General features: G+C 41.7%; 1 long non-coding RNA gene across 1 annotated transcript in view; it reads right to left on the bottom strand.

Moving 5' to 3' along the window:
* Positions 1-5642: 5642 nt before the first annotated feature.
* The window catches only part of LOC131492780 (uncharacterized), a 30683-nt gene continuing 24435 nt past the window's right edge, over positions 5643-11890 (bottom strand). The window contains exons 2-4 of the long non-coding RNA XR_009252289.1: positions 10198-10319; positions 7394-7511; positions 5643-5781 (exon numbers count right to left, since the gene is read on the bottom strand). This is a non-coding gene — a long non-coding RNA (uncharacterized LOC131492780). The remainder of the gene's footprint in view (positions 5782-7393; positions 7512-10197; positions 10320-11890) is intronic.

Here is an 11890-nt window from a genome sequence, read left to right as displayed (position 1 = left end):
CATGGCAATTAAGCATTAATGGGTGGTTGTTTAGATTGAAGAAATGCAACCCTCTCTTCAACAGTGGGCTATGAAATTAGGTATTTACCCCTTTTAACCAGATCCACATGTCATACATGAACACGTCAGAGGTGTAGTTATGATGCTCTTATGAAAAGCGCTTTCAAGGCTTTCTTTGCATATTCAAACCTCTTCATGATCTTCTTGTCTGGGTCGCTATTAGCTGTTCAAAGAGGTCTTTGGCATCTAGAGAAAGTCCAATTGAAACCAGAAGGGGAAAGTTGGGATGGGTGGTTGGGTGGTGTTGGTGAAAAGGGGGGCCACCCAGACACGATCCAAGGTTTGAATCCGAAGCAGACATCCAGCAGGTTCTCCAGAATTCCTATCCACATTCTACTAAATGAAGCCAAAGCTGGCAAGACACTTCCTGGTGATTAGTGTACTGGAAAGAGAATGGCTTCCTGCTATATTAGGTGTGGCTCTTTCCGTTGCAAATGACAGAATCCCACCTAAAACTGACTTAAAAGAAACACGAGATACGGTCTCACCAAATGAAAATTCCAGACGTATACCTGGCCTCAGGTGTGAGGGAATGTGGAATTCAGACGTTTTCACCATGGATCAGTTCCTCGCCATCAGTTCACTGTCCCTCCTGCTGTGCTGGCTTCATCTTCAAGCTTTACACCAAGGTTGTCAATCGTTCCGGGTTCACGTCCCATACCCCTTCCACCCAGGCAGGCTTGGGCTCCGGTCTTGCCCGCGTGTTTTCATGGGCCCAGATATCACAGACATGAGAAATCGAACGTTATCAAAGACACAGGGAGCTTTTATCACTTTAATTTTTTTTAAATTTTTTTTAACGTTTATTTATTTTTTTGAGACAGACAGAGACAGAGCATGAACAGAGGAGGAGCAGAGAGAGAGGGAGACACAGAATCCGAAACAGGCTCCAGGCTCTGAGCTGTCAGCACAGAGCCCGACGCGGGGCTCGAACTCACGGACCGTGAGATCATGACCTGAGCCAAAGTCGGACGCTTAACCGACCAAGCCACCCAGGTGCCCCATCACTTTAATTTTTTAATGTTTGTTTATTTTTGGAGAGAGTGACAGAGACAGAGACAGAGTATGAGCAGGGGAGGGGCAGAGAGAGAGGGAGACACAAAACACAAAGCACGCAGGCTCCGGGCTCTGAGCTGCCAGCACAAGAGCCCGATGAGGGGCCCGAACCGCAGACCCTGAGATCATGACCTGAGCCCAGGTCGGACGCTCAACCGACTGAGCCACTCAGGCGCCCCTCTCGCTGGCGGTTCTGAACTTCGCCCTTGGGCGGTGCAACCTTTAACCTAAACATCTGCTCTTGTGACTCAGTGTCCTCAGACCCCAGGGAAATTCTTGTCCCTCTCACTTCAAAATAATCCGCAGTTGCTTCCAAAGGCAGTGAGGCCTGTGGGTCGCCAGGGGGCTGCTGACACAGGAAGCGGGCAAGGCTTTGGGACACGGGGACTGTCTGAGCAGTGGAAGTACTTAGGCAAGAGAAGAGAGGAGAAAAATTCATTAACTTGTCAAATCCCCTCGGAGAGCAGGAATGCAGGGGCTTCTCCCATCACGCAGTGTCCTTTGGAGGTGGTGCTGAGTGCCTGTTTTCTCGCTCGTCCATACTCCCATCCTTGGCTTTGCAAGAACACATGAATTCAGCACAATATTTACAACAGTGGAACCCAGTGTCCGAGAAATCTTTTGCAATATTCAGCAATTCAATTATTCTTAAATGCGTTCATGTTCAGGTTGGGACAAACCATAAATGCAGCATGATATACATTCTTTACATTGGCAACCGGGTAGACATTGAATGACAGAGTAATGAATGGCTTCCTCTTTAGGAAAATACTGAAAGATTTAACTCTTTCAAAAACTAAAAGTGAGTTTTGTTGAAACCCACTCATTTAAAAATCGTGCCCAAGTTAACTACAATTCATTTATTATCCCTTAATTTTGATAGATATTTTCAATATTTTAGAGAAAAAAATCGGGATGTATAATAAAATTATTTACTTTTTAAAGTTCAGAACTTACTTTTAGTTTTTTTTTTTTAATTTAGTTTATTTATTTTAAGAGAGAGAGAGTGAAGGAGGGGCAGAGAGAGGGGGAGAGAAAGAGAGAATCCCAAGCAGGCTCTACACTGTCAGCACAGAGCCCGATGCAGGGCTCGAACCCACGAACTGTGAGATCATGACCTGAGCCCAAACCAAAAGTCAGACACTTACCCCACTGAGCCATCCAGACACCCCTTTATGTTAATTCATATTTACCTTAATTTATATTTTTGATGAAACTATACTCAATAAAATATATGATGTACTTTAATATATTTTGATTAAGGTATATTTTGATTACAGTTACCTTGTACTCTTAACCTTTTTTATTACTGAGAATAAGTTGAAATGATATTTTATTTTTTAGATATGTAAAAACAGTAGCACAGACATATTTTTAAATTTGTCATTATGAAAGTATCTTGGTTAAGATAGGTGCCTAACACATTTTATTTAATCATCTATTACATTACAATGTTGGTTTATTTTTTAATGTTTCTTTATTTTTAAGAGAGAGAGAGAAGGAGATAGAGCATGAGCAGAGGAGGGACAGAGAGAGAGGGAGGCACAGAATCTGAAGCAGGCTCCAGGCTCCGAGCTGTCAGCACAGAGCCTGATGTGGGGCTCGAACTCATGAGCTGTGAGATCATGACCTGAGCCAAAGTTGGATGCTTAACCGACTGAGCCACCCAGGTGCTTCTAGTTTATTCTTTTAAATATTTATTTATTTGGGGGAGAGAGAGAGACAGAGTGTAAGCAGGGGAGGGGCAGAGCGAGAAGGAGACACAGAATCTGAAGCAGGCTCCAGTCTCCGAGCTGCCAGCACAGAACCTGACATGAGGCTCAAACCCACGAAGTATGGGATCATGACCTGGACTGAAGTCGGACGCTTAACCAACTGAGCCATCCAGGCGCCAAAATGTGTCTCCAATGGAATACTACGTGGCCATGAGAAAGAATGAAATACGGCCTTTTGTAGCAACATGGATGGAACTGGAGAGTGTGATGCTAAGTGACATAAGTCATACAGAGAAGGACAGACTCCATACGTTTTCACTTCTATGTGGATCCTAAGAAACTTAACAGAAGACCATGGGGGAGGGGAAGGAAAAAAAAAAAGGTTAGAGAGGGAGGGAGCCAAAACATAAGAGACTCTTAAAAAACTGAGAACAAACTGAGGGTTGATGGGGGGGTGGGAGGGAAGGGAAAGCGGGGGATGGGCATTGAGGAGGGCACCTGTTGGGCTGAGCCCTGGGTGTTGTATGGAAACCAGTCTGACAATAAATTTCATAATAATAATTAAAAAAAGATAAAATGTGTCTAATGTGTGAGTGTCCAGTTGTAGTCTTAGCCCAGGCCCTGCAGGTGTTCAGGGAGGGTCCACTCACACAGTTTACGCAACAAGTGCAATGGAAGAAGTGACCACAGGAAGGAGTGGAAGAAGTTCTGTTCAAACATAAAGTCCTGAAATTGAGTTTATTTATTGATTTAATTGAACTAATCTAGCCTAATCCCTGTTAATGTATAATTGTTGAAGACCTGAGAAATATTGTAGTCAGAATGAGCGAACCAATAGTTTTAAGATTTTTTGAAGTGTTATAAACTGAGGAAAATGTGGAAGTTTAGACTATGATTACCGACAACATAAATTTGGCTGAAAGGCAATGAAACGGACGTTGAACTTTCCTTATAGGCGACACGTTCAGAGATTTATTTTCAGTTTAAGAAGTTTGCTTCTTGTTATGCAAAGGTAGAAATCAATATTAAGAACAACAAAACACTAGAAATGTTTCTCATACTTCAGTGGTATCAGTGCTCATGTGTAGACACAGAACCCATAGTTTGATGTTTACATTACTGCACGCAAAATTATATTAACTCTAAGTATAAAAATGGACAATCATTTAGAAACACAATCCAGCAAGACATCTGATCTCAAATACTATGCAATTAAGCCAGTCTCAAAGGGCTCAACATCCAGTAGAAAATAACTAATAATTATAATACCATATTACATTTTTTTAAACTTTTGCATATTTTCAAAATGCTTTAACGCCCATCATCTTACTTGATGACTAATTTGGACAATGTGTTCAACCGAACTGTCTTGTTTTCCTTTTCAATTAAAGGATAATGTCCCAAGCAAGATAGTGGGAGTTGTCCATAATTTCCTCTACAGCTTTTACCTTTGTCATTCACAAAGGTTTCCCCTGAAACCAGTGATATAAACGTTTATAAACGTTTTGATCTACACGTATGTGTTACACATGGATATATGGTAGGAGTTGAGGTGGTTTTAGCAAGAATGCTGAGTTATTTATCTCAACTATGTAACCAGCCATACCCTCTTCCATGAAGAGACAAACATCGGTACCTAAACTGACCAGCTTAGTCAGTAATAAGGAGAAATAATAGTTTCCCTACTAAGCAAAAGTTTCATAATTTTATATTCTAACAGGGCATCATTTCCATTTCCATCACACTGAATTGACCAGAAATTGATCAAAAGCGAGATGAGATTTATCATTTTTATTGATGACATCAAAATGTTTGTTTTTCATCTTTGGTCATTTGTAGTGTCATTGAAGATTAACTAGATGGAAGTTAAAAAGAGCTTTGAAAATACAACTTCCTCGAGGTTGTTAGTACGGACTATCACAGACGACTTGGCATCACGTGACTAACATCAGTCTTCCAGAGTAACAGATAACCAGGTTGAGGTTATCTTTGCCTCCAAGTCTATCAAGGGACATACTCCCAATAACTGTAGGCGGTTATAACTCTTTAATGTAACTGAGTTATGTGGATATCCTCTCCTTCAGATTGAAAGTGCACTTGTTCTGATGATCACCGGATATTGTACCGAAGTGTTGAATCACTAAATTGTACACCTGAAACTAATATTACACTCCATGTTAACTGACTGGAATTTAAATTTTAAAAATTAGCTTCTACATTTATAAAAGATTGCTTCTTTGTGGGCAAACAGCAGTGGATTCATTCATTTATTTACTCATTCTCTCAAGAAATCTTTATTGGGTAGCATTCCCTCCTGCTAAAGCCACCTTTCCTCAAGTAACCCGTACAGGCTAAAGCTAGGTCTATAGGGAGCCACCCTGTTCTAGAGACATCTTACTTGCCCATATCCAAACTCTAGCCTGGAGAAGGAAGCAGACTTGGGCTGAAACTAGTCACAGAAAGTGTTGTTGAAGATGAAACTTTGTTGGTGGGTTTGGGTTCACACCACTGTCACAGAAGCTCTTTCCAACTCACCTTCCACCTCCCTTTTGATCATTCCAAACAGAGGATTCTGGAGATGCTTACAAGTCTCACACTGAGAAGGTACTCTAGGCCATTTTTGTCCTATGACACAGTTAGCCAACTACCAACATGATTTTTAGGTGAAAGGGAAAAAAATGTAATTGGTCTTAAGCCTCAAATATATTTTACTATGTAAATTAAAATATTGTAACTGGATATTTCAGAGAATAACTCAAGGAAGATGCACTCTTTAGCTAATTTATTTATTTTTATTAATTTCTTGGTCTGTTATATTTTCCGCTGATCGTGGAAACCGTTCAGCCCTCAGTTCCTTAACATAATTGCTATAAAGGTAAGTCCCAGAATGATTACCAATTGTGTACCCATCACTCTGCTGGAGCCAGATATGGAAATTTGCCTTTGGACTCTGTAACAGAAAGTAATAAACCAAGAGTTCATTATCAAACCACAAAAGGGTTTATGAAAAGGATATGGTGATACAAGCATAAGCCTCAAATGGCATTTATAAAGTAGGTGACCTCATACCAAGATATTTCCTCTCTCAGATGGTTCTCGGTTATTGCCTACACACTACCAGCCTCCTGCACTCATGTGTCTAGAGGAGTGTGGAGTTTGGATGTGTGTGGGCACAAGGCTTGTCACAACAGAGACCCGGCTGAGCAGCTACCTGAGAGGTGGGGCCGCCCTCAGTAGATGGTTCTGAAGGATGGGTCCTATTGATTTGCTCATTGGTAAAAGGTTATCCTGAAGCTCTTCCAAGATACTTTTAGTGTGTGAGAAGATGACCCCCTTCCCTCAAGAAAGTTTAGAGTGAAATTCCCTGTCAATTAATTGGATTTATCTCACAATGTAAGAATGTGACTTCTGGGTCCAAGTTTAGCAGTTGTAGTCAATCTATGACATCACAAAGCCTCTGGCATTTTGCCTTGCTCACAATAGCTGTTGAACTGATCGCTGTTCTCATGACTGTTGTTAGGGGAAGAAACAGACTGGGACGTCATCCCTGGTTTCAGGAGAATCGGCTGGGTATAATTCATAAAACGTGGATGGAGTGGGGAAAAGGGACTATTTCTTTTGGCTTAACTACATTCCAATTTGTAGGATAGATCTAGGTTTATTTTTGAAGTCTCAGTCCTTTCTCAGGTGGTCCCTTTGCCTATTACAGCTACATTCATCCCATAACACACATCCACTTATTCCTCCCTCATACACACACACACACACACACACACACACACACACACACACACACCACTACCAGCACCACCACCACCACCACCACAAAACTCACCTGGCTAAACTCTATCAGCTCAAGTCAAATTTATCACTCTTAACTCTTCTTGGAACCAGAGGATGTCCCTAGACTCTTTCAGTCTCCTGGGATAGTCTTAAGAGCATCACATTCCGGGGAGCTTGGGTGGCTCAGCCCATTAAGCATCTGACTCTTGATCTCAGCTCAGGTCATGATCTCACGGTTTGTGAGTTTGAGCCCCACGTCAGCCTCTGCTTGAGATTCTGTCTCTCTGTCCCGCCTCTGTGCTCTCTCTGTCTCTGTCTCTGTCTCTCTCTTTTTCAAGATAAATAAATAAACTTAAAAAAAAGAAAAAAGCATCTCATTCCCAAAGTATCCCCGGGGTTGCATAACCTCACCCTTGCATACTCTGTCAGGTAATCCCACTGTCCCCAAGCATGCCAGAATTGCATGGAGCAAGTTTAGATCAACACCCTAGATTTTCAAACAGATTTACACAACTTGCAGAAAACAAAAGGCCCTTTCTTTAATATCCGTAGACACATAACTAGGGAATTGTTTTTTCAAGAATGTGAACCTCTGACCTATTTAGGCAGAAGATAAGTAAACAGAAGATGAAAGAAAAGTCTTCGGCTTCTCTTCCAGGCCATAGGGATGTCCCCAGAGTGAGAAGTCCGTTTGAGGGTCTGAGACCTGTGTGTGCTGCCTGTGGAAGAAGAGGTGGGGGAAGGGAGAAGGGGGAAGATGGGAGGGGGGTGTTCCTCACCTTGCACCAGGTGTTGGAGTCTTGGCATTGGTTTTGACTTTGCTCTGATGTTTTGGGTTCACTTACGGGCCCGATTCATCCCAGCCTCCATCAGCTGCAGATCAATTTCTAAATTGTTCTGGAAAAGCCACATAATGAAAACTTGTCAGCGAAGAAAAATGAGTAGCGTCAGTTGTAGCCTGACTCATGACCAGTTACTGGTGGGGGCTTAATGTTCACCGGGTCTCCCTTAGTGGAATATTATATACACCACCTTCCTAATGTGCATCGTGGTGTGAATTAGTTTTTTGAAGCTGCAGGAGAGCCGATAATTTAGGGACTCAGGGCCATAACCACAGCAAAGAAAAGGATTAGGGTCAAAAACAGAAGAGTTCAAAAATAACATTGGAAGCATTGCTACCTAGTAGGAAGCTTTTGCCAAAGAAAGAGCAGCCAGTATGCTCTTAACACCTCCTTAGAGAACGTTAAATTCAGAAGTACGGTTTTGGATTTGTCAATATGATACAGAAAACCCAACATTCTATGGCTATAATCAAATCACTTTAAAACCTCGATCTGAAGCACAATGACACTTTCATCAAATAATTTCATTCTGAGCAAAGGATATGAACACTTTAAGAGCAGATATTTGGAAAATCTGGGTTTGAGGTCACTGGTAAGTTCTGCTGGTAGATAGGTACATTTTTGAAAGGTGAAATTCCATTGTATGCAAATGAAGGTGTTTCTAACCCCACCTAAACAGGTAACTAGAAAATGGTGAAGGACGCTACGTAAATCATACGGGAATGTGTTTCATATACCTGCTGTCATTATTAGTAAAACATATTGTGAACATCAAATCAGTTGTTTGCATGTTTCCGTGATAGCGGAGGCAGGAGGCAGTGTTGGAAGACTTAACTACCTTCCTGTTTGAAGAAAGGCCACAAAGTTAGGGTCCTCTACTAAAGGAAAAGGAATGCTAAAAGTCTATGCATTGGATTGTAATCGGACTGGAAAAAATATAAGACTCTCTAGGTAATGGCTTCTGGTTCCCTAATTTTTTTGGACCCGGTTATACCTACTGGTTACATCATACTAAAATTCATTGAAATTCTGTGTTTAGGAGTTAACCCAGGCTATGCATATCAATAGCCTTCTAACTGGCTTTGCAATATTTCCTCTCACTCCAGTGGTTTTTCCACATGGAAATAAATCAGATCAAATCTGGTTCCTGCTCAACACCATCCGACCTCCTTATCTTGGCCTTGTAGTACCTGATCTGGCCCTTTCCCACTTCTCTGAGGTTATCTTCCAGCCCTCTCCTCCTCAGTCCCTGGTCAGCCATCTTGGCCCTTGAGATGTCCCTAACAGATGTCACAATATTTTGCACTTGCTTTTCCCAGTGCCTGGAATGTGCTTCCTCAAGCATTTCTGCATGGCTTTCTTACTGCATCTAAATCTTGGCCTGGTTGTTATTTTCTCACAGATGCTTTACTTGACTTCCTTATAGGAAGAGCCACCCTTCCACTTTACCTCACTTTCTAATACTTTACCTTTTTTTAACTTTCTTTATAGTATTTATCACTACTGCATATTAGCTAATAGATAATATTATCTCCATCTCCATTAGAATGTCAGCTTGTGGAAGGGAGTTATCCTCTCTTTTTTAAAACTTCATTTCTATATTCTTACCACCTAGAATGGTAAAGGATCAATAAACATTTGTTGAAATGGAGAAGGTCAGTGAAGAGTGGAGGAAGGAGAATTCCGAAAGAGATAGATACAAGCAAGTCTTTGCTGAGGGTCACATTGAGCTGCGAGCTGCTTCAGGGGTGTCCTTAGGAGTCAACGTGATGGTGAAAGATGTCAAGATCAAAATCAAGAACTACAAGACTTCCCCTTTTGACAGCTACTTCCCCAACAAGTACCAGACAAAGAACTGCTAGCAGAACTAGCAGTTTCTAGCAGTGGACTTTCACCGCTGTGAGAAGTCAATGATTGCTAAAGGGGTGGACGTTTCCATGCGTGAACGGTACCAGCGTGCGTACAAATCTCTCTGCCCCATATCCTGGCTGTCAGCCTGGTAGACAGGTGGTATGTTTCCTGGGAAGATCTGAACTGGCTTCACCCACCTCTCCTCTGTCCTGCATCCTCCTCCAAAGGTGGTGAGGGGGGACCTGGGTGCATGGTGGTCCCCACCCTGGGGCCCTGAATCATGGCTTACCTAATAATAAATACTCATTGAAAAAGCGTAAGACTGTGTATATGTAAAAACCTGGATGATCAGGCGAAGAGCTGGGGTAAAATTAGTACTGTGACGAGCAAGAGGGGCATCAGGGTGATTGTCTGTTTTGTTTTATGTTATTAAACTGACCACCTTCTCTATACTAGATAGTAGAGTGAATGATTACATAAAATAGCTTCAAGCCACTGTATGTGCTAAAATTTATCTGTATATCCCTCCTTTATTATCTAGACAGAGTCAAAAAAAATTTCCTTATGTAATTTCTGAACCACATAAAAATATCATAAAAACCTCTGTGTATCCCCACAAAAAAGAAAGAAATAGGTGTAAGCAGAAATATTCATAAGTATAATGCCTTCAATTTAGTAGCTCCCAAATTCGCAAAATCATAAAAATCATTTCAGTTGTTTAACACGCACGCGCACACACACACACACACACACACACACACACACACATTCTTAAGAGTCATCTCAGATTTAGGAACTTAGGAACTCCAGAGGAAGGCCCCCTGTCTTAGTTTGCTTAGGCTATCATAACAAGACACCACAGTTTGGACAACAGAAACTTATTTTCTCACAGTTCCAGAGGCTGGAAGTCCCAAATCAAGGTGCCTGCTGATTCTGTTTTTAGTGAAGGCTTTTGTTCTGGCTTCTAGAAGACTATCTTCTTGCTGTATCCCATGTGGCCTCTTCCTAGTGCCTGTGCAGAAAGAGAGATCTTTGGTGTCTCTTTCTTTTCCTATAAGGACACTGGTTCTGTCAAATTAGAGCCTCACTGTTACTTCATTTAACCTTACTTTCCTCCCTAAAGGTCCATCTCCAAATACAATCACATTGTGGGTTAGAACTTCAACATATTAACTTTGAGGAAACACAATTCAGTCCATAACACCCTCAGAAACTATATTAATAACAACATCTAAAGTGCCTAAGTAATTCTTACAGCCAGGAAAGTCAAGGAAGCAGTACTTAACAGTGAAGATAACTCTTCCTGGCTATATGGAGACAGAGGCCCTGTGGTCCTTGGTTGAATCATGTTGATAATATGAGGGGAAAATTCATTAGGAAAATATTTTGATAATAAGCTAAGGTTTTGAGTATGTTGAAGAAGAACTACAAAGATATGGAGGAAAATAACAAATCCTAATGAAGCGTTCTGTCGTTGTTGCCGTTTGTGTGTTTAATTTATAAGTTTTTCTGTAGAGTCAAAACTGTCCCTCCATCTTACTGAGAGCTTGTAGTAAAGTCCAGGCATTAAGGAGGTTGGTCAAGTCCTTGACAGCTTAAAACTCGAATAACACGTTCAATTTGAAGCATACCCACTCTGAACTTCTGGATTTGCAGGGGGAAGAGGTTGTGTTTGCCCTTCCCTTGCTTTTCCTTCACTCAGTTATTTATTTATTTATGTTTTAGCTCCTCGGGGTTAGTAAGGGAGTAGAGAAGATTAAAAGGAACACAACTATTTTTATTAAGTGGATGTTGTTGGTCGTGGCTATCCATGCCTTTCTACGTGACCATAGCTTACGTTCCACCTGCCTTGGGGGGACGTAAGTGAATAATGTAAGAGGCACCTTGGGCGGGATCTCTCTACTTCACAATTATCTACTAGAGACATACTCTGTTTTGATCTCCTTTGGAATTTCCTTAGCTTCCTCCCCCTCTATGGAACTACTCTAAGCCTCTTGTTATGAGGGTCTCTTGGCCTGTCTTTCACAGTATCTCAACGATTGATGGAAAATGCAGGCAACACTTAGGTCAGATGACGGTAGTTCAGGACGTTTTTCCCCTAGGAATTTTCTGCCTGTCTCTTCTCTCTCTTTCTCTCCTTGCCTTTCCCACCTGCTTCCCACAGCAAGTGTGCCGTCCAAGCTGAAGTCCAACCAGGAAAGGAGATGCCAGCCTCCCTCGATTGTGTCAGTAATTTCTCATCCTCCTGAGTGCTGCCTCCCCAGTCAGGGGGGAAATTCTCTGTTCATAAAACAGTCTCAGAATTCCCTCTCTCCTGAGTCATTTAATTACGTGGTTCTAGGAAAGGAAGAAGGACGTAGTAGGGATGACCGGCCACGTGACCAAAGGCCCAGGATAGACCTATGAAGGTAGTTAAGAGTGTTGTTTTACCTTAAACCTTTAGCTACAGTTCTGAACCAATGGTAAAAGTTTCCATTCATATCCACTTTCAAAAATCGTAACAAGATTTACATTTTTGACGCACTGTTTCAAGGTTCTGCCGAAGCAGCCTTTATATCATGGATCTTGTGTCACTGAAGTAAT

This window comes from Neofelis nebulosa, chromosome 2 (assembly GCF_028018385.1).
Source record: "Neofelis nebulosa isolate mNeoNeb1 chromosome 2, mNeoNeb1.pri, whole genome shotgun sequence".
In the NCBI taxonomy this organism is placed as follows: domain Eukaryota; kingdom Metazoa; phylum Chordata; class Mammalia; order Carnivora; family Felidae; genus Neofelis; species Neofelis nebulosa.
This window is presented reverse-complemented; position numbering and strand designations above follow the sequence as displayed.